General features: G+C 44.1%; 1 long non-coding RNA gene and 1 pseudogene across 1 annotated transcript; both read right to left on the bottom strand.

Moving 5' to 3' along the window:
- Positions 1-24,896, bottom strand: part of LOC126992810 (protein Wnt-7b-like) — a 53,823-nt pseudogene that overhangs the window by 2,654 nt on the left and 26,273 nt on the right.
- Positions 11,961-12,341, bottom strand: LOC126992812 (uncharacterized). The gene is made up of 2 exons (XR_007747082.1): positions 12,286-12,341; positions 11,961-12,235 (listed from the first exon to the last, which is right to left on the bottom strand). It is a non-coding gene; the product is annotated as an uncharacterized LOC126992812 (long non-coding RNA).

The following is a 24,896-nucleotide window of genomic DNA, read 5'->3' as shown; positions in this document are numbered from 1 at the left end:
TTTATGTCAGGCATGTATGGCGTCGCAGAATCACAGAAGTCATGTGAGGTATTCTCGTCACAGATTTCATGCGGATACTTGCTGATGGGCCGTTACAACGCCAGAAAACGGGCACACAGATAAAGAAACCCAACCGGTTCTGGCACCAGCGCTACGAGTGATTTAGATACAAAATTGTAGGGGACGCGTGGCTGGTGGGGCTGAGGCCGGCCATTAAGGGGGTGACTGGGCTTGCTGGGAGGGGAGGAGGCGGCCTACAGCATGATTGACGGGCGGCCACTTGATGCTCACCCAACTAGCTCCTTCAAGGCATGACATTTATTACTAATAAATTTTACTTTCGGTGCAATGATGGCCACGCTGACCACACACTGGCTCCCTCCCCTCCCCTCAGAGATGGGTGTGGCCAGCGCTGGCGGAAGTCGAGAGTGAACTCAGAAAGACACAGCATTTATACATTTTGCATCTTACGAATGCTGTAAAAGTTGTCTGATAATGTGAACACATACATGAACTTGAACGTTTATAATTAATGTGTACACTTAATGTGCATCTGCCACTGAAAGAGGAGCTGCGCCCCCAGCACAAACTACGCCATCGGGCGGATGGCAGGGCGGGTGTTTTCTTGTCCCCGGCCATACAGGCTTCGTGATGCGACAAATGATCTGGTTCAGTCCGGGGCCCCATCCTGCCCTGCTCAACTCACTCCCCTTGGTTTTGTAAGATAATGTCCGCGGGCAGCGAGCCTCATTGGTGGCTTTTGTGCCAGATTCCCTCCGTTAGAAAAGGATCATCCAGGAGAATGTACCGTAACTGATTGTTAAGACTGGTGGCACAAAAGACTTTCTTCACTGACTGTCCACAACGCTTTCACAACGAGGGGGTGCAGGCCAGTCCCTGAATAGTGAACATGTCACGCAGTAAATCGGTCTGCAGATCATCTTCGAGAGGAGTTTTGAGCAAGTTGAAAGTTACATGAACACGGACACGTAGTTGGTAAACACTCATAAGAATCCTGCTCATCTTGTAGGAAGGTTTACGAGAAGAGTGTTGTTCGGTGAAGAAATATGGCAAGCTGACCATGTCCTGGGGGGATCTTAACAGGCTAATGGACCTTTGAATTGGGTTTTAGAGAACAAAAATGACAATCGGTACAAAACGAGGATTACATGCTATTACGTAAACAAATAGAGCTGAGGGCAAAGAAGGAGATAAGTAGGGGGAACAGGGGCTCAGGCAGGGAGCAGTGAAAGAGACGTGAAAAGGAACGGTGCGCACGTGTTGAGGGGACGAAGCAACCCTTGTGGGGCGCTGTGTGCTCACCCTTGCCCGGCGGCGGGAGAATAATGGGGACACGGTCGCTGAGAGCCTCTGGGAGCGGGGATGGCTTGCTGATATGTCGCAAGGGTTAATCCCATGCTCAAGTGCGGAGAAAGGTTACATATACCTTCCCCTCCACGACAGCTTAATGGTCAGGGATGCAATGCAGTACGTGCAGCTCGGGCTACTTTAAGAGGTTCATCTGGAGTTTTAGAAGCCCAGAAACATGAATGACTATATCGTCTTACTCTTATATTATGATTATTACATATGATCCTGAGCGACAGAAGTACAAGTAACATCCTGACGAGTGAGAACGAGGGTGTTACTGTCACGGTGCTCGCTTCCATCTTTGTGTTAGTAAGTGCCATACAAGCTGCATAATATCAATCAATGTCTGAAATGTGTAGTTTAGAAAAGCATGGATGAAACCTCGCCAGCCATTATTAACTGACCCACAAGAACGATGTGGCCGAACGCGCTGTTGCTGGTAGACGCCAGGAACAGTTCCACCGATGATGCTGGAACTGCCGCTGGCACTCGCAGGCCCGCCCTCGCACCTTCACTGATGGCCACCATGGCGTCAGGCGCCCGCGTACAGATGCGGCTCTGGCGGGGCGTGAGGCCGGGCACCCGCGAGCACAGCAGGTGGGCGCCCAGGACCCCCGCTGACGACACCGTCCTGGGGGAAAGGAAAGATGGGGTGAGGGGGAGGCAGATTACGTATACGTTAGTGTAGGGACGACCTGCAATGCATCATGATGTGAAGCGCCACCACACACGAACTTACGCCACACGACTCTACGCACTATGTCATTGTCCGAACCTTTTCAAACCATGTGGGCTACCATGTACTTCCCCAGACCAGCCTTGCGTCCCGATACACCCATGACAAAAACGAGTATGCAGACACTGACATTACTCGTCATCGTCTGGCGCATTGCTACCATCATCCCAACCTCCACATTGCCTGTTTCGGAATATCGACGTCGAGCACGTAGCAACTCACCATTATGGCGAAGATTGAGGGATACATCATACACGCACGTTGCATAACTAAGTCGGTTTCATTCTTTAGCCTGTTCAAAAGTAAGGGATGGACTACACTGCATACTATTTGTGCTGCTTCTCGAGAAAAATAGTAAACACTATTGTTTTCTTTAAAAAAATATCTCAGCTTTAAAGGTCTACAAAGCTACGTGTGCCAGTCTTTCCTCTCCAGGGCCCGGGGTGGCCCAGGCTCACTGGGGTCGCATGGAGAGGCTGCGGTGCCCAATCATGGGTATTAGGATGCCGGACAGATGACCGCCCCGAGGCTGCCGGCGAGTGGAGGGTTGGACTTAATGACCAGGGAAGTTTGGCCTATACTTAGCGGCCGTGAAGTTCTTTGATTGCCGGGGGTGTTGCGCCATCCCTGCGTGTATCGCCGAGGGAGGAGGGAATCTCCGCCACGATTAGCATAACAGAGGAGTCGGTCAAGTGTAAACGCGCCACCTCAGCTGTCTGCTAGCGGCGGTGTACTCGTGTTTTGTATTGCTTTCTGGGGCCGAGTTCCTACAATACTTTTGTTCCCTAACATTAATGTCATCACAATGCTTCTGAAAACACTGTATTACCTCAATTACTATTTCCATAAATAAATGGCCGCCATCAAGTATAGCAGAGTGGTAGGGCGACGCCTTGGATGCGCTGCGTCAGCCCTCACTCTTTACAATCCTTCTAGTTCATTTCTCACGTAGTTTTAAGTAATTCCAGCCGAATACTCACAGAACGTGCCTCGTGTGACACACTTGTTAGCTCACTGAACAGCGTCCCTCCTAACTAGCCTTGATATTTTCAGTGAGCCAATTCGTACGCGTGATGTCACTCGTCGCCGTGCAGGGCAGCTCACCGCCAGTGATTGTAAACACTTCCTGTCCAACCTTGAAACTGATATCTACATTCCGCGTTTCTTTAACAGTAGTTTATGCCACTTGATATTTTTGACACCAGTAATGACATACTTTTGGCAGTGTTGTAAAGTGTTTTCCTATTAAAATGACTATTTTTAAGTGATTTGCTGTCGAGTTTACGAAGAAAAGTAAGGTGAATTGAAACCTGCGGCATAGCCAGAATCTTGACTTTAAAGCCCAACGATTGCAAAAAAGTAACAAAATAACTTACAGTTCCAGGTAAGATTAAGATGCAGGAAAAAGGATACAGGAATTATCAAGTTTCGAATCCTGCCGTGGCCGGTCGGCGTGCAACTCACCCAGCTGTTCATTCCACCTTTCGGGATGGTTGATCAATGGGCACCTGGGGAAACCTGGGGAAGCCAAACTGAGATACCTCGGATGTCACGCTGGCTCGTGTCCCGCGGTGATGGGTTCGTAGCCACTACAGGCTCAAGGACCAATGCGACGGATATGTATACCGAGGCCACGCTCAGCTACAGCGGATGTCCCCAAATATACCGTACTTCTATGTAGCCATTTATGCCTGATCTGTACCGAGATGTGTGAATTAATCCTGAATACGTGCACTCGCGGCGGTGAAAATCAACTTCAGAGCATAATGATATGTACGAGAAGTGTAAATACTCTTGCTGGGTGTTGTCTTCAGCCTCCCGGGTGTGACGTGAGCCGCGCATCGCAGGGATAGGAGATTGTCAGCTCGTCAGTGCATCTTAAGACTAAATGAATAAAAGTATCAGTGTATCTTTAACTTAGTAACTTACTGTCGAGAGAGAGAGAGAGAGAGAGAGAGAGAGAGAGAGAGAGAGAGAGAGAGAGAGAGAGAGAGAGAGAGAGAGAGAGAGAGAGAGAGAGAGAGAGAGAGAGAGAGAGAGAGAGAGAGAGAGAGAGAGAGAGAGAGCATCCTATCATCATGTACTACCACAAAACCCATTCCTCGTGATCCTCCATGAATTTGTAATGAATTTCTTTTCTCCTATTTTGGGCAATCCTAGTCACAGGGCGCCTGTTTGTTTGTTCTCCGTCCTGGGATGGCCTGGCGTAGGGGGGCGGTCTGGGGGGGCTGGGAGGGGTCGGCGGGGCAGGGCGAGAGTTGGTGTCGGAGGGAGGGTGGAGCTTTGGGTGGAAGTTATTAGTGGGAGGAAGTGGATGCTGTGGACGGGTAGACGTTGGTGAAGGGATGGAGGAAGGGAGAGACTGATAGTGGAAGATGTAAATAAACGTAGGGTGGAGGTTGTTGGTGGAGGGATGGATGGATCGGTGGAAGGTGGTGAAGTGAGAGTGATGGTCGAGAAGCTGTAGCGATCGCGTAAAAAAAAAAAAAAAAAAAAAAAAAACATGAAACCACTGTTATCCAAGAAATCTAGTCCTTGTTATGCCACGCTAGGGCTTCAGGAAAGGCATGCTCAGGTAAAATGTTTTCCGTACATTTCCAGGTAAGCACACGTCTAGGAAGCCAGGGGTACGGACGCCCTCCGCTGCCTGAAGCTACAACTTCCATTAATCAAACTTCTCCTTTTTCAATATTTTTTCTACTAAATGAAGTTCAACAACTGATGAATAAAACATTTATTCAATTACTGCGTCAGCGTCTTGCACATCGTTTGGACATTAATTGGCTGGTCTGCTGGGCTGTCTGAACAGCCATCCTCAGAAGTACCTCGTCGGTTCATTATTTCAAGCCATCATCGCTTCGCCTGGGCAGAAAAAAAGGGCCTAGCAAACCACGGAGCCTTGGTGTGGAGGCAGCTGTCCACCTATACGCTTTATTATCGTCCGCCTCCTTCCACGTAGGTCATATCAGAAACCGATGTTACTGTTGTGATTTTAACCAATGCATAGGAATATTGATATAGTCCTGATGAAGTTTACATATTTCCTTTTAATATTATTTCATTATTATACTTAATTAAAATTTTCAACTTTCCAGTGTAGTGTCTTTTCTTATGAGAGCTAATTGGTCTGGTGCGTACAAATTGGTAAACATATCCCACTGCAAGACTCCACTGAACGCACACGACGCCCCAGCACTGCGTAGCGACAGACTATACGCATCAGATCGTCACTTCTACGTACAGACAACTAAACACCAAATGGCGGGAAGCACACAGCTCCTGGCATTGTCGGGAGGCTTTCAAATTGGTCAGGAAGATGACACTTGAAATAAAACGCGGTCGCAGTACGAAAAAATGAGCACTGATTTTCTGGACTCCTGCGGCAGGGGCGGCGCGTCACCTGCCCCATACATGTGCTGGGGTGCCAGGGAGGGGCGGCGAGGCCCATAATATCTCACCGCTGAGGCGCCCCGCTGTGACCACCAAATACCTGGACAAATTGTTTCCAGTAGGCCTGTCGGGGGCGCAGTCGGTCATGGGCACAGGCGGTGGTATCTCTACGCCGGGGCTGGACGACGAGTAATTAGCTCATAATTGCTGCTGATAACGGTAACGAAGCAATCATGACGAGAGGCGTTACCTGCTAAGTGGTCTCTCGCGTACCTCTTGTGATATGATGATAGCACCCACACGCACGCACGCACAAGCCCGCACACGCGCACACACACACACACACAAAAAAAAAAAAAAAAAAAAAACGCTCCCTTGGTGTTGTGGTTAAATTTTCAGTCTGCCAACACAGTATATCGAGGTTCGAGCCTTTCTCAGGTCGAAAGCTGCTTCTGCTGACAAGGATTGGCTGCTGTCCCGTCCGGAGGAAGGGAGATGAAGGGACTGGTAGGCGAGGTCCCACGTATACTCAAAGGTCAGTTAAATGAGATCATTGGTCTTATAGAGTCCATCACGAGATCAGACCGTGAGATAGTTAAACACACACACACACACACACACACACACACACACACACACACACACACACACACACACACCTCCTCCTCCTCCTACCGCACCAGTGCACTGCATTCCACCACCTCACCTCCCCCCCACCACCCCAGATCCCCATATCCCTTTCATATTGTACATTTTCCTTTTTTTTTTTTATATTTCAAAACTGTATTTGTAACGTGTATATTTTCAGCTTTACAGCTGCTATCATTTAATAAGCCGTTTATTATTATTATTATTATTACACACACACACACACACACACACACACACACACACACACACACACACACACACACACACACACACACACACACACACAAATATACTACTTTTAATTGAGTGGTGTATAACAATGCTTAAGAATAACAATGTTTTGGCATAAAACTAAAACGTTCTAGCTCTCTTCACAGAAACTGTTTTTGGAACAATCAAATTCTACATAAATGCCTAAGCTGAAATTGTTTTCCAGACGGACTGGCAAGAGAAACGCCAAGGCATCTCCATAGCCACCCTGCCCTAAAATTACATCATTGAGACGGCCACACGGCGACGGCCGCCCTGTATCCCGCCGCCCTGACCCGTGGCCGCCGCCGCTCCTTGTCAACACACGCCTCAGGCACGTCGGTGGAATGCCTGGTGCTCAAGCATGTCCGGCCTGACCTGAATGCGGCAGAGAACACATACTGGCCATTCCGTAACACACTGGGATGCATTCATCAACGTCGTAGCATATAAAATTACCGGAAAAACACGCACCCACGTCGACAATTACACTCATTGGCATTATTTATGGCATAACTTTACACTCTAATGTAACTTTCAGTTCTAATTTGGGATTTTTACATAAACTGGAGTTAATGGAGCTGTAAGCTGCACTGTCAATGCCACGATATTCTTAGTATATTTACCTCTGTCATGCCTAAACTCCGGAGCATGGCCCGGCTGATGCGTGTTTGCTTACCTGACAACCGCCCTTTGTTCCGCCTACTGAAGGGTATCTCACAAACTCTGGCCGCCAGACTTATGAGAGGCAGCGCCAGTAATAGTACAGCACTGGAGACAACATGCGGAATTTTATGTCATACACGGAATGAAAACTATTTACCCAAGAAAACTCATCACTAATATGCAAAAATATAGCTTCAGCACCATTGCGATGTACAGTAAGATGTAAAGACGTCCAATTTTGAAACTTTAATAACCATGTGCTAAGACAGAAGAATCGAATTGCCGATGAAAAACGAGTTTATTGCATTTTTTTTACACTAGAGGAAACAACTCAAGGGCAAAAAAAAGTAACAAATTCACATGTAAGTGTAAACATGATTAAGTGAATAACAAAGGAATACTTCCATGTGACAGAGAAAGATACGTCCAAAGAAATGTTCTTTAATTAGTGTTCTGGCGGTCTTATATGATGGTACACAACAGTGGAGGACGAATAGAAATTATTATTAGCATTATGGAGAAAATAAAGGCCGGCAGGAGTATCATGACGGAGTTGAGTTGACCACAAGATACTAGACACTAACGATAGGATATATTATGCATGAGTAAGTTACGTCATGCGCCAAAAAATTATAAGTACATAAATTAAGAGTCTGCAAGAGGCCAGTAGGCTTAAACAAGGCGACTCCTGTAAACCTAACCCCACGTAACCTAACTATCCAAGACAAAAACAGCAACTTATATAGAAATGTTATAAAAAAGGAGAAAAGAAGCCCCGTTAGACACACGATGAGAAACAATGAACTCATAATGTCCCCCAAGGAAAAGTGAAACAGACCAACAACAGGCAGGGATGAGTAACGGGAGGAGGGTCTCGCCACGACACGCCGAGAACGCAACTGAATGCCCAACAATGCCATGTGCCCCCCGGCCTGCCCTCGCCCGCCTGCACGCACACCACACACACACACACACACACACACACACACACACACACACACACACACACACACACACACACACACATTGAGAAGAAGAGGAAGCGAAGGAAATGCAGGTGAAAAAGGAGATAATGCCTTGTCAAGATGAAGAGACTAATAGTTATAATCTGTGGTGGAGTGTGCGGAAGCGAGGGGAAGAGAGAGAGGGTCAGAGATCACTAGAGGGCTGGAGGAGGAGAAAGAGAAGAAGGAGGAGGAGGAGGAGGATATGAAGGAGGAATAGTAGGTGATGGAGAAATGGGAGAAGAAAGAAAGAAACGAGATGGAAAATGGTAGCGCGAGAAGGGAGCGTGCAAAGAGAGCAATGAAGAGGAGGTAGAGTGAGTTCAAAGGGCAGGGTTGAAGAGGAGGAGGAAGAGGAGGAGGAGGAGGAGGGTGGCAAGCAGGGCAAGGAGGAAGAGGAGGTAGTGGAGGAAGAGAAGGAGGGCAAGTAGAAGGAGGAGGAGGAGGTGGGGGAGAGCGCTGGCCATTTCAATGCAAGGAGGGTGTCGCTTGGTATTTAGCCGCTGCTGCGTCGGGAGTGTCAGCGGCCTGGGCAAAGCGGCGGCGTGTCTGTGCTGCGGCTGTGGAGAGGGCAAAGCTGTGTGCTGTGCCGCGGTGTTTAAGCTCGACTTCAACACAGCAATACTCTCCACAACACTGCTTTTTTTCTTATTTTCTTGTTCTTCCTCAATTTTCTTCTTTGTCTCCTCGTTTTCCTCCTTCTCCTCCTCCTTATCTTCCAAAGCATATTTTCTTTTTTTCATTGTTTTTTTTCGTTTTTTTCTGTTAAGTTCTTCCTCATCTTCTTGTTTTGGCTTTTTCATCTCGCTATTCATCCTTTTATTTTTATTTCCCTTCCGTTTCCTTATTTTCCGTCTTCGTAGCTTGTAAACATGAGGAATGAATCGTCTGCAGGCAATATAAACAATGAAAGGAGGACAGAACGCTAAAGAAAAGAAGCAACAGTAATCGAACATATGTACCGTACGTGTATCTTCATTAGCTCGATTATCCTCATTAGAAAGCAGAGTTTTTAATGATGAGTCTTCCAATTACAGACAGTCTTCCAGGTACAGAGGTCATTCCTCTCTCTCTCTCTCTCTCTCTCTCTCTCTCTCTCTCTCCTCCTCTTCCTCCTCTCCCTGGTGTTGAGCTTATTCATTACACAAGTTCATGAACACTCCCTAATCAAGCAGGAAACATGGAAACATGGAAACAAGCATAAGGAGGAGGCGGCGGTAGAGCTCTTTTTATGAATTTTCTGCTTCTTCTTGTTCCTCTTTTTCTTCTTCTTCTTCTTCTTCTTCTTCTTCTTCTTCTTCTTCTTCTTCTTCTTCCTCTTTCTCCTCCTCCTTGATAAGTAATAAAAGACTTATAGAAATGGTTAAGGATCTGTTCCTCACTCAAGTTGTAACTCAACCGACAAGAGAAAACAATCTGCCGGATTTGGTATTAGTAAGCGGACCCGACCTCATTCGCGACTGTGAAAATGGTGAGAAAATTCATGGTTGCGATCACCACTAAATCCGTTTTAATGTCAACATATGTCACAAACTCGTAGACAATCTGTCAGTGATACCAGACTACAAAAAATCAAATTTCAACCTAGCCCGTGAGCTGCTTCCTCCTGCGACCTGGGACCAACTTAACCTCACCGACAATACAATCAACAACGTGTGGAACGACTTCAAAGATAAGCTTTTGGGAGTAGAGAAGGCTACAGTGCCTACGAAACCCAGGCGAGTAAATGGTGCCGTAGATCCACCGTGAATGTCCAGAGAATTAAAAAGGGCGGTAAACTTAATTTTTTTTTTTTTATAATCTAATGAAAGAGAATGACACTGCCGAAGCCCGCACACAGTACCACACCAGCCTAAAAGCTTGTCGCACCCTTATTAGAAGGTAATAAACGCAACTATGATGAACAAATAGCGCGCAACATCAAGACCAACTCAAAAAATTATTCACATACATCAGATCGAAAAACATATATCCAATACTGGTCCCCTGACAGACGAGACTGGATCAGTAACTCGGAACAGTAAACAAATGGCCACAATCCTCAACACTAACTTAGCATCCGTATTCACAGTCGAGGACATCGAAACCATTGCTGAGGGCCCTGACCCGCGGAGAAGTGAAAAAGTATTTGGACAAACTCGACACGAACAAGTCAGCGGGGCCTGACAGTTTGTCCCCGCGGTCATTAAAAGAGCTTAAACAACAAATAATTCAATCACTCACTAATATGTTCAACCGGTCAGCTCAACTGAATAAGGTCCTGAAGACTGGAAGATGGCGAACGTAACACAGATTTTCAAAAAGGAGACAAAAGTGTTGCATTAAACTACAGGCCCATAAGTTTGACATCAGTGGCAGGAGAAATACTGAAAAGATCATTAGAGACAAACTTGTTAAGTTTCTAGAAGACAATCATGCAATCTCCGACACCCAGTAAGGCTTCAAAACAAGCAACAGAAGCGCCGAAGTCTTCCTCAAACTATATTTATCATTAGTTAGACCTCATCTTGACTATGCGGTTCAGTTTTGGTCACCTTGCTATAGAAAGGATATCAAAATGTTAGAATCAGTGCAGAGGAGGATGACTAAGATGATTCAGGGGTTGAGAAACTTGCCATACGAGGAAAGACTCAAACAGTTAAACTTGCATTCTCTAGAAAGGCGAAGGGTGCTTGGAGACATTATCGAGGTTTATATATGGATGAAGGGCTTTAATAAGGAGATATTCATAAGGTTTTGTTGGTAAGAGAACCGGGTAGGACACGAAGTAACGGATTTAAACTGGATAAATTCAGATTCAACAGGGACATAGGCAAAAATTGGTTTACTAACAGGGTTGTGGATGAGTGGAATAGGCTTAGCAGTCATGTGGTGAGTGCCAATACAATTGTCACATTAAAAATAGATTAGATAAATTCATGGACAGCGATATTAGCTGGGGTTAGATACACGGGAGCTTAGGGTCAAAGGAGCTGCCTTGTATAGGCTTACCGGCCTCTTGCAGACTCCAACGTTCTTATGTTCTTATGTTATCTGACTGGCGAGATGTCAAAAGCGGTGTTCCACAGGGTCGATGTTGGGACCTGTTCTGTTTTTAGTGTACGTAAATGACATTGACGAGGGGCTATCGTAAAATATCGAAATTTGCCGACGACACAAACATAGCCAGCAGAGTCACTACGACAACGGATAAAGAACACTTCCAAGCTGATCTCGATCGTTTGAGCAGTCCCAGTAGCTACAATATAGTGTTTGTTATTGGGTTGTGTATTTATTTATTTATTATGTTGTTTTAATTTGTTTTATTTTGTTTTGTCTTGTTTTGCTTTGTTGTTTACTTTTGTTTTTCTTTTCTTTTCTTTTTCTTGATGTTTTCTTTCTTTTCTCTTGATGTTTTCTTTTCTTTTCTTTCTGTTGGTGTTGTTGGCTGTGGATGAGCCTCCTCCTCCCCAGAAGACTCACCTGTCACTCTGCCCCAGGCCCCAGGGGCCGAAAGCTCGATGACTTTTTAGTTTTTTTGTTGTTGTTGTAATTTCATTTTCTTTTCTCGATGATTTAATTTCCTTTCTATCCTCTATCTTGACTGTGTGGGTTAGCCTCCTTCTCCCCAGAGGAGATTCACTCGTCGTCACTCACCTGTGGCCCCAGGGCCGAAAGGTGGATGACTTTTCTGTTTTCCTTTTCTTGATGTTTCTATCATCCTTTCTGGTGTTCCTGGGTCTGAACGAGCCGCTTTCCTCCCAGAAGAGACTCGCCCATAATTTTGTGATGTTGGTTTGGGCCGAAAGGTGGATGATTCTTTTCATTTCCATTTTCATTTTTCTAGTGTTACTTCTCTGCATTTTCCTTCCGGTGTTACTTCACATTTCTTCTTCTTGTGTTATTTCTCTTCAAATTCCTTCTTCTGTGTTACTCTTTTCAATACCTTCTTCTGTGTAACTCTTTTCAATACCTTCTTCTGTGTTACTCTTTTCAATACCTTCTTCTGTGTAACTCTTTTCAATACCTTCTTCTGTGTTACTCTTTTCAATACCTTCTTCTGTGTAACTCTTTTCAATACCTTCTTCTGTGTTACTCTTTTCAATACCTTCTTCTGTGTAACTCTTTTCAATACCTTCTTCTGTGTTACTCTTTTCAATACCTTCTTCTGTGTTACTCTTTTCAATACCTTCTTCTGTGCTACTTTTCAATACCTTCTTCTGTGTACTCTTTCAATACCTTCTTCTGTGTTACTCTTTTCAATACCTTCTTCTGTGTTACTCTTTCAATACCTTCTTCTGTGTACTCTTTTCAATACCTTCTTCTGTGTTACTCTTTCAATACCTTCTTCTGTGTAACTCTTTTCAATACCTTCTTGTGTTACTCTTTTCAAATTCCTTCTTCTGTGTTACTCTTTCAAATTCCTTCTTCTTGTGTTACTCTTTCAACTTCCTTCTTCTTGTGTTACTTCATATGCCTTCTTCTAGTGTTACTTCTCTTCATTTTCCTTCTTCTGGTGTTCCTTCTTTCCCTCCTTCTCGGTGTTTCCATGTCGTCTTTTCCTGGTTTTGTATGTTGAACGCGTTAGTCTCCTTCTCCCCAGAGAAGACCCGCCATACCAACATACAAGACGCTTTAAACAAAGCAAAACAAGACAATTTTTTGGATTTTTGTTTTGTATTTTTTTGTGTATTTTTCGTTTTTATCGTAGTTGGCATGACACTTGCCTTGCTTAGGGAATTGTACCTCCCATGCGTCGAACCTTCCATTGAACGTGTCATTAACGCGTCGTCTGGCTAATAAGAGGTCAGTAACTGCATGTCTTGCTGCCACTTCACGCCCCCAACCCCCGGACCTCGGGATCTCCGACACCTCCGTGGACGCTCCGGGGAGCTGAGGCGCCTGCCGGAGCCCTGAGCCCTGCGACGCTCGCCAGGAAGGCCTTGGGCCCCTGACGCTCCCCAGCCCGCGAGGCGAGGAGGTGGATAGCAAGATGAGCCTCTTAAAATTCCAGACGGGATTAATTCAAATCAATCGAAAATACAGTGAAGGCGCCGGAGACCGTTTTTGTTGGATCAAGGATGGCAGGACGAAGGCCAAAGGAAGGTGACAGAGGAAGGGAGGAATAAAGGGGGGAAGGTGACAGGAGGAAGGGAGGATGGAGAAAATGACAGGACGAAGGAAGGAACGAGGGAAGGAAGGAAGGAAAGCAACAACGAGGGAAGGAAGGAAGGAAAGCAACAACGAGGGAAGGAAGGAAGGAAAGCAACAACGAGGGAAGGAAGGAAAGTGATGTGACGAAAGTGGGAAGTTGACAGGGCGAAGGAAGGAGACTGAACCGCCAAGATTCTGCCCGGGATTGGCGCGAATGGCGAGGCCCCGAACTGACTGACTTGGCGACTATATTATAGTGTTGCTGCCTCGGCCTGTTCCGTTACTTTACTTCCCTGATTTGCTCACCACGGCCTTCGCCTTTGCTGTCCTTCATCTTCCACCTTTGATTAGATAGTTAGTGTAGCTTATCACAAACAGCCTCGTAATGACCAGCAGGCCTGCTGTTGTTTGTTCTCACTTTGTGTTTCTTTGTTCCTGCTCCTCCTCCTTTAAAAAGAAAAAAAAAACAGACCTCGTGGTTGCCTTATATGAGGACTGTGAGAGAATAAAGTTACCTCCTCCTCCACCTTCACCTCCTCCTCCTTCTCCACCTCCACTTCCACCTCCACCTTCACCTCCTCCTCCTTCTCCTTCTCCACCTCCACTTCCACCTCCTCCTCTCTCTCGTTTCTCCACAAACCTCATAGTTTCAAAAATATTAACAGAAACACATCAAAACACTATACATATTACTTAATCTTGAGAGAGAGAGAGAGAGAGAGAGAGAGAGAGAGAGAGAGAGAGAGAGAGAGAGAGAGAGAGAGAGAGAGAGAGAGAGAGAGAGAGTAAAGTAGGAATCGATTAATGAGTTGGGTTTGTAAACGCATTAGAACGGGACTAATTGTCAATAATATCGCGATCACAGGATTATGGGGATTAAGGGAGTGACGATTATGGGATTAAGGGAGTGAGTGGCTGGGAGGGAGGGAGGGTTGGGAGGTGAGAGAGAGGATTGAGGGAGACCGGGAACGGGACAGAGAGAGAGGGAGAGCAGTGGAGAACGAGGTGAAGGAAATAACACGGATACACAAGGATATGAGGGGACTATTAACCCGGTAGCCGCAGGGATCATGTTTCTTAATGGTCCTTCTAAGCGAGAAAAATGAGAAAAAAATCATCACTCACACAAATCATTTCATAATATATATCAAAGCGTTTTGTGATCGGTTTATGCATCATCTATTTTTGGGGGGTGTATATCATGGCACAAATTTGGCCCGTCGCTGCTACACGGTAAAGCCCCAAATTTGGCCCGAGGGGCCATATTATAGGTTCCTTGCCAATTGCAAAATGAACGGAGAACAAAGCTCACAAAATATAACTGTTTTTATCGGGTCAAGTGTAGCGAGGGTATCGGTAAAAAGACACTGATAAAATGTTGTCAAGAAATCCTTGCATCTGTCTCACGGGCTGGACCTTGGCTACCGCTACCTTCCCTCCCCCTCTCTCACCCGCTTCCTCTCTACCAGGGAATAATGGCCCGGGGCAACCCGAGGTCCACAGGTCACCCGGCGACCTTGACCATAGACATGACAACGTCGCTGGGTAGCACACGGTTGAATTCATTTCCATACATAAATCATCGTTACTATCCTAAAATTCGATACATTCACAACATAATATAGACTTGTTTTACCATATACAAAAATTTAAAGACTATGTCAAACACTAAACAACCCACATATAAAATGGTATGCCTTGTTGTGGTTGAAGCGACAATGCTGCCGGGTAGGGAATTCCCGCACCTGCTCCACCCAAAGTATCGTGATATTTGCATCAGACTTAGTACCTCGAACCCAATCCCATTATCCCCATGTACTACCTGAGCCCAGAACTCTGCTTCCTGTCACTGAACCACACCATGATCCATCTACCTTCAAACCCGTGGGCTTTAATTGTTGTCAAAGTTATTGGTGAGGTTCTTTGTCGAATGCTTTACTAAAATTAAGATATGCAATATCATAACTGTCGTCCTTACGTATTTGACACTTTTTGTAAAAAGAAAAAACAATAAAGTCAGACAAGATCTAGCCTTGATCAATGAACCCAAGGTGGGGACCATTGATCAGGCTGTTTCTCTAGGAGTCTAGGTGGTCACGGATATTTTCATCTATAATAGACTCGAATGTTTTTACTGCCACCGACGTTAAACTAATTGCAGCCGACATTAGACCATTGATAGAAAGAACGGAATGGGAAAAAATAAAAGGAGGCATAAAGAGGGAGTGAGGAGGTAAGAGGAAGGAAGGGAGACTAATTGTCTAAAGGAAGTGCAAGATAGAGACAGAGAAACATATCGATAACTAAATGGAAGGACAAAGCGATCATTAATTATAAGAAGAAATTATGAAAAAGACGAAGAAAAAGAAGAACAAGAACAAGAACAGAAACAACAACAACAACAACAACAAAAGAACATAAGAACGTAAGGAGTCTGCAAGAGGCCGGTTGGCCGATACAAGGCAGTTCCTGTAAGTCTAACCGCACCTAACCTCACTATCCATGAATTTATCCAAACTCTTCTTCAATGCATCTATGGTATTGGCACCCACAACATGACTCCCAAGCCTGCTCCACTCATCCACCACTTTACTGGTAAACCAATTCTGCCTATGTCTTTGTTGAATCTGAATTTAACTAGCTTAAAACCGTTGCTACGTGTTCTACCTTGATCTTTTACAACCAAACCCCTATTTACATCCCCTTTATTAAAGTCCTTCACCCATTTATAAACCTCGATCAAGTCACCTCGTAACCTTCGCCTTCCTAGAGCGTATAAATTTAAATGCTTCAGTTTATTTTCATAAGGCAAGTTTCTCACCCCTTGAATCATTTTTGTCATCATCCTCTGTACAGATTCTAACTACTTGATATCCACTCTACAGTAAGATGACCAGAACTGAACCGCATAATCGAAATGACGTCTAATTAATGCTATGTAGAGTTTGAGGATGACTTCAGCCCTATTGCTTACGCTCCTCGAGATGAAACCCAGTACCCTATTTGCACGATTCTTAGCTTGAATGCACTGAGCTCCAGGACGGAGGTCAGTGCTCACTAAGACTCCTAAATCTCTCTCACACCCAGACCTACTCAGCGGAGTGTCATTTAAGGAGTATATAATTGTGTGAGGGGTTATTCCTACCTACACTCAGAATACTGCACTTCCCGACATTGGATTCCATCTGCCACTTCCCGCACAATCATATAGTCTGTCTAGCTCATCCTGAAGAACGCTAGCGTCCTGGAAGAAGAAGAAGAAGAAGAAAAGACAAAGAAGAAAAGACAAAGAAGAAGAAGTATGAGGAAAATAATAATAATGACAACAAAATCAACGAGGAGAGTAAGAAGAAAAATAATACCTAACAACAACTAAAGCAAAACATAAATAAAATAAAATAAAAACAGTAATCGAAAACTCCGTATTATATGTTAACTCCCTTCGTTTTCCATAATTAATATGAGCTGAAGATTATTTTTTCCAATACCGCTACTACGTAAATATATAAATCACTTCAAATTAACTTCTCATCTTTTGTCTCGCTCACCACGAAAATGCACACCAGCTGACATCCTCAAGGCCTTGTGTCCATTATAAATCTACGGACTCATCACCGATACTTTTATTTTCTTAGATTTAAAAAGTAAAATAAAAAAGTAAATAACGTTGAGAAACTTGCACGAATTCTGTACCGAGGCAACACCCTCTTACTTGTAGAGACGAGAAAAAGCAGGACAAAAAAAACAGCAACAACAGGTGATGTGATAATGGAGGGAGTGGATTACGTAAAAATGCGTAAGCTCTTGCTAGGCAGATTATTCGTTAAAAGCTGATCCTGTTTTCAAAGTGCGCGTCGTGAAATATTTACACACACACACACACACACACACACACACACACACACACACACACACCACATTAGGTTTAACAAGTGGTTCTCTAGTTTCAAAGCCACGGGAAGAGTAAACAAGAGTAAGAAAGTCATAAAGATTAGTTAACAAGTGGTTCTCTATTTTTAAACCCCAGGGAAGAGTAAACAAGAATAAGACTGTTCTAATAATAAGTTAAGAAGTGTGTATCTATATTATCAAACTCACGGGAAGATCAAACAAGTGCAAGACTGTTCTAATGAAAAGGTAACAATTGATTCTCAAGCTTCAGATCGACGTGCCTAGTAAACCCTTGCTAGATTCTTATAAACCATCCACGAACACGCCAGTTCCTGGATTTCGTTAGGGGGCATCAGGGGTTAGGTTAGGTTAGGGAACACACACACACACACACACACACACACACACGCAGCAGCACCATTGCCATTAAAGGTTGTGATATTTTCGTTTCATCAGCGAATGCCACGCCCTGGATTGTTCTGCGGTGAGGTGATGCTTCTGAGAGGGGTGGTGGTGCGGGGGGGTCGGAATGGTGGTGGGCAGTGGTGTGATGGTGGGGGGTTGATAGGTGGTGGTGCTGGTGGTGGGGATTGATGGGTGGTGGGGGGTTGGGTGGAGGTGAGAGTCGAAGGTCTTGTCTTGGTTGGCTTCTCCGTCATTCACTGGTTGGGAAGTGTATTTCGTGTATAATAATTACTTGCCCGTGTATTTATTTAGGGTTGTATGACAGCTGGTTAGTGATTTATTTTATTATTTTTCTTTTACAGCAAAGGAGACAGCACAAGGCCACAACAACAGGAAACAATAAAAAGCCTGCTACTGCTGCTCCTGTAAAGAATCGGAAGAGGTGGCCGAAAGAGCATGTTACCTTATGATTACAGAGAGCTAATGATTTTATAATGTCATCAGTCAGTCAGCGAAGGCAATCGGACTGGGACAGCCTATCGAATGAGTCTGCGGGATCCGTGTTGGGTCCACTGCCATTCATTGTTTATAGGATTTTTATATATTCAGGAAGTTGTGAGATGTAAATGTATTGAATATCTATAGATCTATCTACCTATCTCTATCTATATCTATCTATATCTGTCTATCTATCTATCTATCTATCTTCTTATCTATTTATTTATCTATCTATCTATCTATCTACATATACATCTCTCTCTCTCTCTCTCTCTCTCTCTCTCTCTCCATATATATATATATATATATATATATATATATATATATATATATATATATATATATATATATATATATATATATATATATATATATATATATAGATAGATAGATAGATAGATATAGGCGGTGGCCGAACTGGTAGCGTACTGGCCCACATTCACTGCGTGATGGACGACGCGGGTTCGAACCACGCTACCACTCGGATTTTTCAGTCACCGCCGAGTGGCTTAAAACTACCCACATGCTGTCCTGAAGACCACCCATCAACACTATAGAGAAAGCCGTCCAAGCGAATCAAGAACGAGTTCGGGGGGCAGCATGAGCCAATGCAGGATGGCTATAACTATAAACACTGCCTGTGCCAGAACGGCTGGCTGACATCAGCTCCCACCTGGAAGATGCCTTGGGCCGACCATCAGGCCCCATATATATATATATATATATATATATATATATATATATATATATATATATATATATATATATATATATATATATATATATATATATATATATATATATATATATATATATATATATATATATATATATATATATATATATATATATATATATATATATATATATATATATATATATATATATATATATATATATATATATATATATATATATATATATATATATATATATATATATATATATATATATATATATATATATATATATATATATATATATATATATATATATATATATATATATATATATATATATATATATATATATATATATATATATATATATATATATATATTCTTTATCAAAATCAACAGCAGATTTTGCATTATTCTCTTTATAAGTTGTTTTTTCTATTTCACGCACTGTGGCGTGGTCTTTTGGTTGTAGGTAATGGAGATATATGTCTCAAGACGTCTTTCAGCCTATTCGGCCATCTTCAGGAAATGTTCTCTTTGCAGGTGTAGGAGAAGGAGTGAGTGAGCTGCTTCTTCTTCTTCGAGGGATTTTGGTAGGCGGGGCTATATATTGCCTCGCTGAGCCTGCACGTTAGTGTGCGCGGCTCTCAGCCAATCATAGCTTAGCTTGGCGCTTGCTGCCTCTTTGTCGGGAGTGACGTGTCGGGTTGATGCTGTATGTTTATTGCAGGTTTATGGGTGTAAATTAGCACTGCCTCGGTCATTTTGAGTCTCTTGTTGTTGTTTTCTCTTGTCAATATTATGGTGTTGTCCTCCATGTGTTTCCTCCTCAGGAAAAACGCTCACCAAGCGCATAGAACTGGAAATGCTACTCGAAGACATTCAAAAGCTCGAGAACGACAAGAGGGTAACAACATCACCTGACCTACAAGCCGAAATCATCCGAGAAGCAAAGATAACAAGAGGACACCAGCGCAGCTCCCTCCTCACACCTGAATTTCGAACTGTTGCCCAAGAACTGAAGAGCAACGATCGCATTGTCATCCGCAGGGCCGATAAGTCATCTATCTTTGTCATTCTTGACAAAGATGTCTACTTGAATAAGATGGCAACCATCCTGACCGACGCCACAAAATTCAGCAGAATCACAAGAAACCCAACGAACCATATCAAGACTAAGTTGAACCGTATCATCCGCCACACTAACAACAACATCAGTAAGAAAATCCCCCTCATCTAAGGCAACCACAAACTGGGTTACGCTTATGGCAACGTCAAGACCCACAAGGAAGGCCACCCCCTACGTCCCATCATCAGCCAGACACCATCAGTTACTTACAAACTCGCCAAGCGCCTCAACGAACTCATCACACCATTCACACCAGCCTCCTTCAGTTTGAAGTCCACAACAGAGTTCCTCGATCTCCTGAAGACTACCCGTCCCTCCAACATCATGGCATCCATGGACGTTGAATCACTCTTCACCAATGTACCGGTCGACGTATCCATAGATCTCATCTGTCAACGCATCTACCACTTAGAAGACGAAGAGCCACTCAACATTCCCGAAGCCTCGCTACACCTCCTTCTACAAGCATGTATTAAAGAAGTACCATTTCACGGACCCGACGGCAAGGTGTACATGCAGTGAGACAGTGTGGCCATGGGATCACCCCTCGGCGTCCTCTTCGCCAACTTCTACATGAGGTCCATCGAAGAAAGGCTATTTGCACGCCACCCTCAATTCAAACCACAAATCTACGCGAGGTACGTCGATGACATCTTCATCAGCGTTGACACCATGAGCCACATCAACGAGTTAATCACCGAATTCAAGAACGACTCCTGCTTAAACTTCACGCATGAAATAGAACAAAATAAGAAGCTCCCATTTCTGGACACCATGGTGCACCGTGAGGACACATCTTTTTCAACAGAAGTGTACGTGAAAGCCACTAACCTCGGGTTCTGTCTCAACGGTGCTAGCGAATGCCCCGAAAGATATAGGCGCAGCATAATCAGCGCCTTTGTCAAGAGGGCCCTCACACACACCTCAACATGGGCAGCCGCGAACACCGAGCTGAAGAGAGTTTCCCAGCTTCTCGCCAACAACGGCTACCCAGCAAGTGTTAGAAATTAGAGCTGATGCTGATGTTGGCCTGGAGGGTGAGGGAGGCTGTGGGGCTTATTGGGCATGTCAGCCGTGATGGCAGGGGCTGAGGCTACTTGTAGTGTAGACTGTTTCTCCTGCTGACATTGGTGAGTTGAAGGCAAGAAGCAACACACACCTCTTGTTAGCTCATCAGGCATTGTTCTGTCCCTGCCCTCCCCTTACTTTACTGTCTCCTAGTGTTCATACTCCATGGAGGGACTCAGGGTCTACAGTGGGCCCTGGCTCTAGTGATATTGAGGTTGAAAATGTCCAACCATTTCAATGGTCCGTTTGGCAGTAGATTCCTGTTCTCTTCCTCTGCTCTGTTATTTCAACATTCTGTTTTTCCCTCTCCTATGTTACCTGTAGCTAACACATGAGAGGGAAAACAGGTGTTGGGAGTGAGCGGCAGAGCAGAGGGAGGAAAGGACCCAAGAAATCCGCCGTCCAAACAGACTATTTGAAATGGTTGGACCAAAGTTTGGGTGAAAATTTTGAATAAAAAATAAAACAGACAAGAACTCATTGAAAATGCCTTTTGTGCTCTGTCTCATGTGCTTTAAACAACCCAACCTACATTTATAGATGAACATAACCACCAATAAGGAAAGCAACGAAAAGCTCTGACTCTACAGTAAGGCCTTCAGCCTCAACAACCGCCTACAGACTCTCTGCGGAGAACTTGACGTCGAGTTCTTTAACGCCTGGAACGATTTCTACGGCCAGAGTAAACTTTTCCAAAGGGACGGCATACACCTGTCCCCATCGGGGCAGCCAGATTGGAAGGCTCCTCAACAACGCCGTACGTAACGCCCGAACAACAAAAACGACTCTCAGCCACGTCCTTCCATCCCGCCCGTGTAAATAGACACCACACCGCAACAGACTCGTAACATTGAACCCTCCAGTACCTCTATTACCAAGCTTCAAGATAACCTAAGAGTCCTTAGTTTCAATGCGCGTAGCCTAAGAAACAAATTTGATGAACTGCGATGTCTTGCTCTGACAGAAAACTTTGACGTAATTGCTATAACCGAAACATTTATCGACACCACTAATATTGATTTAAGTTCCGAATACAACATAGATGGCTACAGATTCTTCAACAATGATCGTGTAAACTGTAGAGGGTGGCGTCGCCCTTTTGTCAAAAAGCTACTTGCAACCTACTGACAAAAAACCAAGAAAAAGTAACGTTGAACATTTGTGCGTGAGAGTAAACATTGCAAAAGTCAATTTAAATATATCTGTCACTTACAGGCCTCCGGGGCAATCACTTGATGGCGATCTTGAAATGTACAGCGTCTTAAGGCAGTCACTTAATAACAGCGACTCACTGATACTCGGAGACTTTAACCTCCCCCATATCGACTGGGCGACACTGTCGGGTACAGAAGGTGAGTCCCATAGAATGATCGAATTTCTAGAGGAAAATTATCTAAGCCAAATGGTTTCTGAACCAACTCGACAAAATAACATACTTGACCTTGTTATAGCGACCCAAGATAACCTAGTCAGTAATGTCACGGTAGGAGAACACCTCGGTTCCTGCGATCATAAACTAGTGCGCGTTGACATTAGAGCTCAAACATCGGTGACTGAAAATAAAGTTAAGGTGCCCAATTTCAAAAGAGCCAACTTCGTAGAAATCCGACGAAAACTAATAGATATGCAACTATCAGATGACGGCAATGCAGAGGACGCCTGGCTAAACTTTAAAGATCACTTACTCACTCAGCAGGACACATTTGTCCCCTTGTGCGAGAAGCGAATTAACACTAATAAAAGTCCACCTTGGTTTAATAGCAAAATTAAACACTCAGTCAAGGAGAGAAAATTGTCTTACAGGTTAAAGAAAGAGCAAAGCACGCCCGAAAACATTAGACTTTACAATGATGCAAGGCGACGAGTAAAAAGATTAGTGCATCAGGCAAAGCGTAGATATGAAGAAAATATTGCAGCCAACTGTAAAAAAAATCCGAAATCCTTCTTCAGTTACATAAACAACAGAAAGGCGATCAGAAGTGGAATTGGACCTTTAACAAACAGCGACGGTGCACTAGTGACTGACAGCCAACACGTTGCAAACCTATTAAATAATTACTTTTCCTCGGTGTTTAATAACAGTCCTCCCACCACCACCACCAACACCAGTACTAATGTAAATCCCGAGCATGCATTGTCTAACTTTGAAATAAAACCCGATGAAGTCCTTAAAGCCCTCAAATCACTTAAAACAAATAAAAGTCCTGGACCTGATAAAGTATATCCAACTCTGCTGAAAGAAACAAAGTGCGAAATACTCCTCCCTCACAACCGTATTCAATATGTCCTTGCGACAAGGCATTGTCCCTTCAGATTGGAAAAAGGCTAACGTGACACCGATTTTTAAGAAAGGAGACAAAAAAGTACCAGGTAATTACAGGCCCATTAGTCTAACTTCGGTTGTAGGTAAGCTACTTGAGGGCATAATTAGAGACAAATTGTGAGTTACCTTGAAAGCCACTCATTAATTGGGGACTCACAACATGGCTTCCGAAACAAAAGATCCTGCCTATCAAATCTATTAACCTTTATAACGACCTCTTCACTGTTTATGACGTAATCAAATCACTGGACGTAGTCTATCTTGATTTCCAGAAAGCGTTTGATAAAGTCCTGCATCATAAATTACTTTACAAATTAAAGCAAATAGGTATTGACGGTCAGGTAAACCAATGGATCGCGAATTGGTTGAGCAACAGACAACAAAGAGTAGTGATTGACGGATTTAACTCAGAGTGGGCGCCGGTCACTAGTGGCGTCCTCAGGGCTCGGTTCTTGGCCCAGTGCTCTTCAATATTTACATCAACGACGTGGATGTTGGACTCAATAACCGCATTAGTAAATTTGCAGACGACACAAAGATTGGTAACTCGGTTCTCACTGACGAAGACAGGCAAAGCCTCCAAGAGGATTTGCACAAAATTTCAGCTTGGTCGGATAGATGGGAGATGCCCTTTAACGTAGACAAGTGCCAGGTCCTTCAAGTTGGAACGAGGAGTAAGAAGTTTGATTACGAAATGCGCGGCGTTAAACTCAAAAGCGTTCAATGCGTCAAGGACTTGGGGTCAAAATAGCGTCAAACCTCAAATTCTCACAGCAATGCATCGATGCAGCAAATAAAGCGAACAGAATGTTGGGCTTCATTAAAAGAAACTTTTATTTCAGAATAAAGATGTAATACTCCCGCTCTACAACAGTTTAGTCAGACCCCACTTGGAATATGCGGTATAGTTTTGGTCTCCCCACCATGCAAAGGATATTGCTAAATTAGAAGGTGTTCAGCGTCGGGCAACGAAAATTATCCCTTCCTTGCGCAACAAATCCTACGAAGAAAGGCTTTCACCCTTAACATGTTCTCTTGAGAAACGTCGCCTCCGAGGAAAATTGATCGAATGTTTTAAAATACTTAATGGTTTCACGAATGTAGACAGATCAACATTGTTTATGATCGATGACACTTTGCGCACGAGGAACAATGGCGTAAAACTCAGATGTAGACAAGTAAATTCAGACTGCACCAAATTTTTCTTCACCAACGTTGTAGTGCGAGAATGGAATAAGCTCCCACCATCAGTGGTCCAGTGTAACACGATTGACTCCTTCAAAAATAAGCTCGACCGTCACTTCCTTCAACTTAATATCAACTAGAGTAGAAATGCAACGTTTTGGAGTCTTCTGATTAATGTAAAATCACTTAGGTTTAAGGACAGACCACCAAGTCTGGACCATGGGGTCTGTGTGGTCTGATTTTCTATGTAAATCTATGTAAATCTATAGAATACAGATGTTGGGAGTGTGTTTGCTCACTGAAAGCCCAGACCTCTGCCACCGTGACCACTGCCACCCCCACCACCACACCCAGCGAGACACGGCAGCCCCTCTGAGCTGCAGCAGCCCTGCCTCGGGCTGGCCTGTTGTTGTGCAGACGGGGGGCAGTGTTTGTACATAAGGCAGACGATGTAGTTATGTGAGTGGCCAGTGACACCTTTGCAGCACCTTCTACAAATGTTTCCTTTGACTGTGAT

The sequence above is a fragment of the Eriocheir sinensis genome, unplaced genomic scaffold, assembly GCF_024679095.1.
Source record: "Eriocheir sinensis breed Jianghai 21 unplaced genomic scaffold, ASM2467909v1 Scaffold502, whole genome shotgun sequence".
NCBI classification, from domain to species: domain Eukaryota; kingdom Metazoa; phylum Arthropoda; class Malacostraca; order Decapoda; family Varunidae; genus Eriocheir; species Eriocheir sinensis.
Note: the sequence above shows the minus strand (reverse complement) of the source record. Positions and strands in the feature narration are given on the sequence as shown.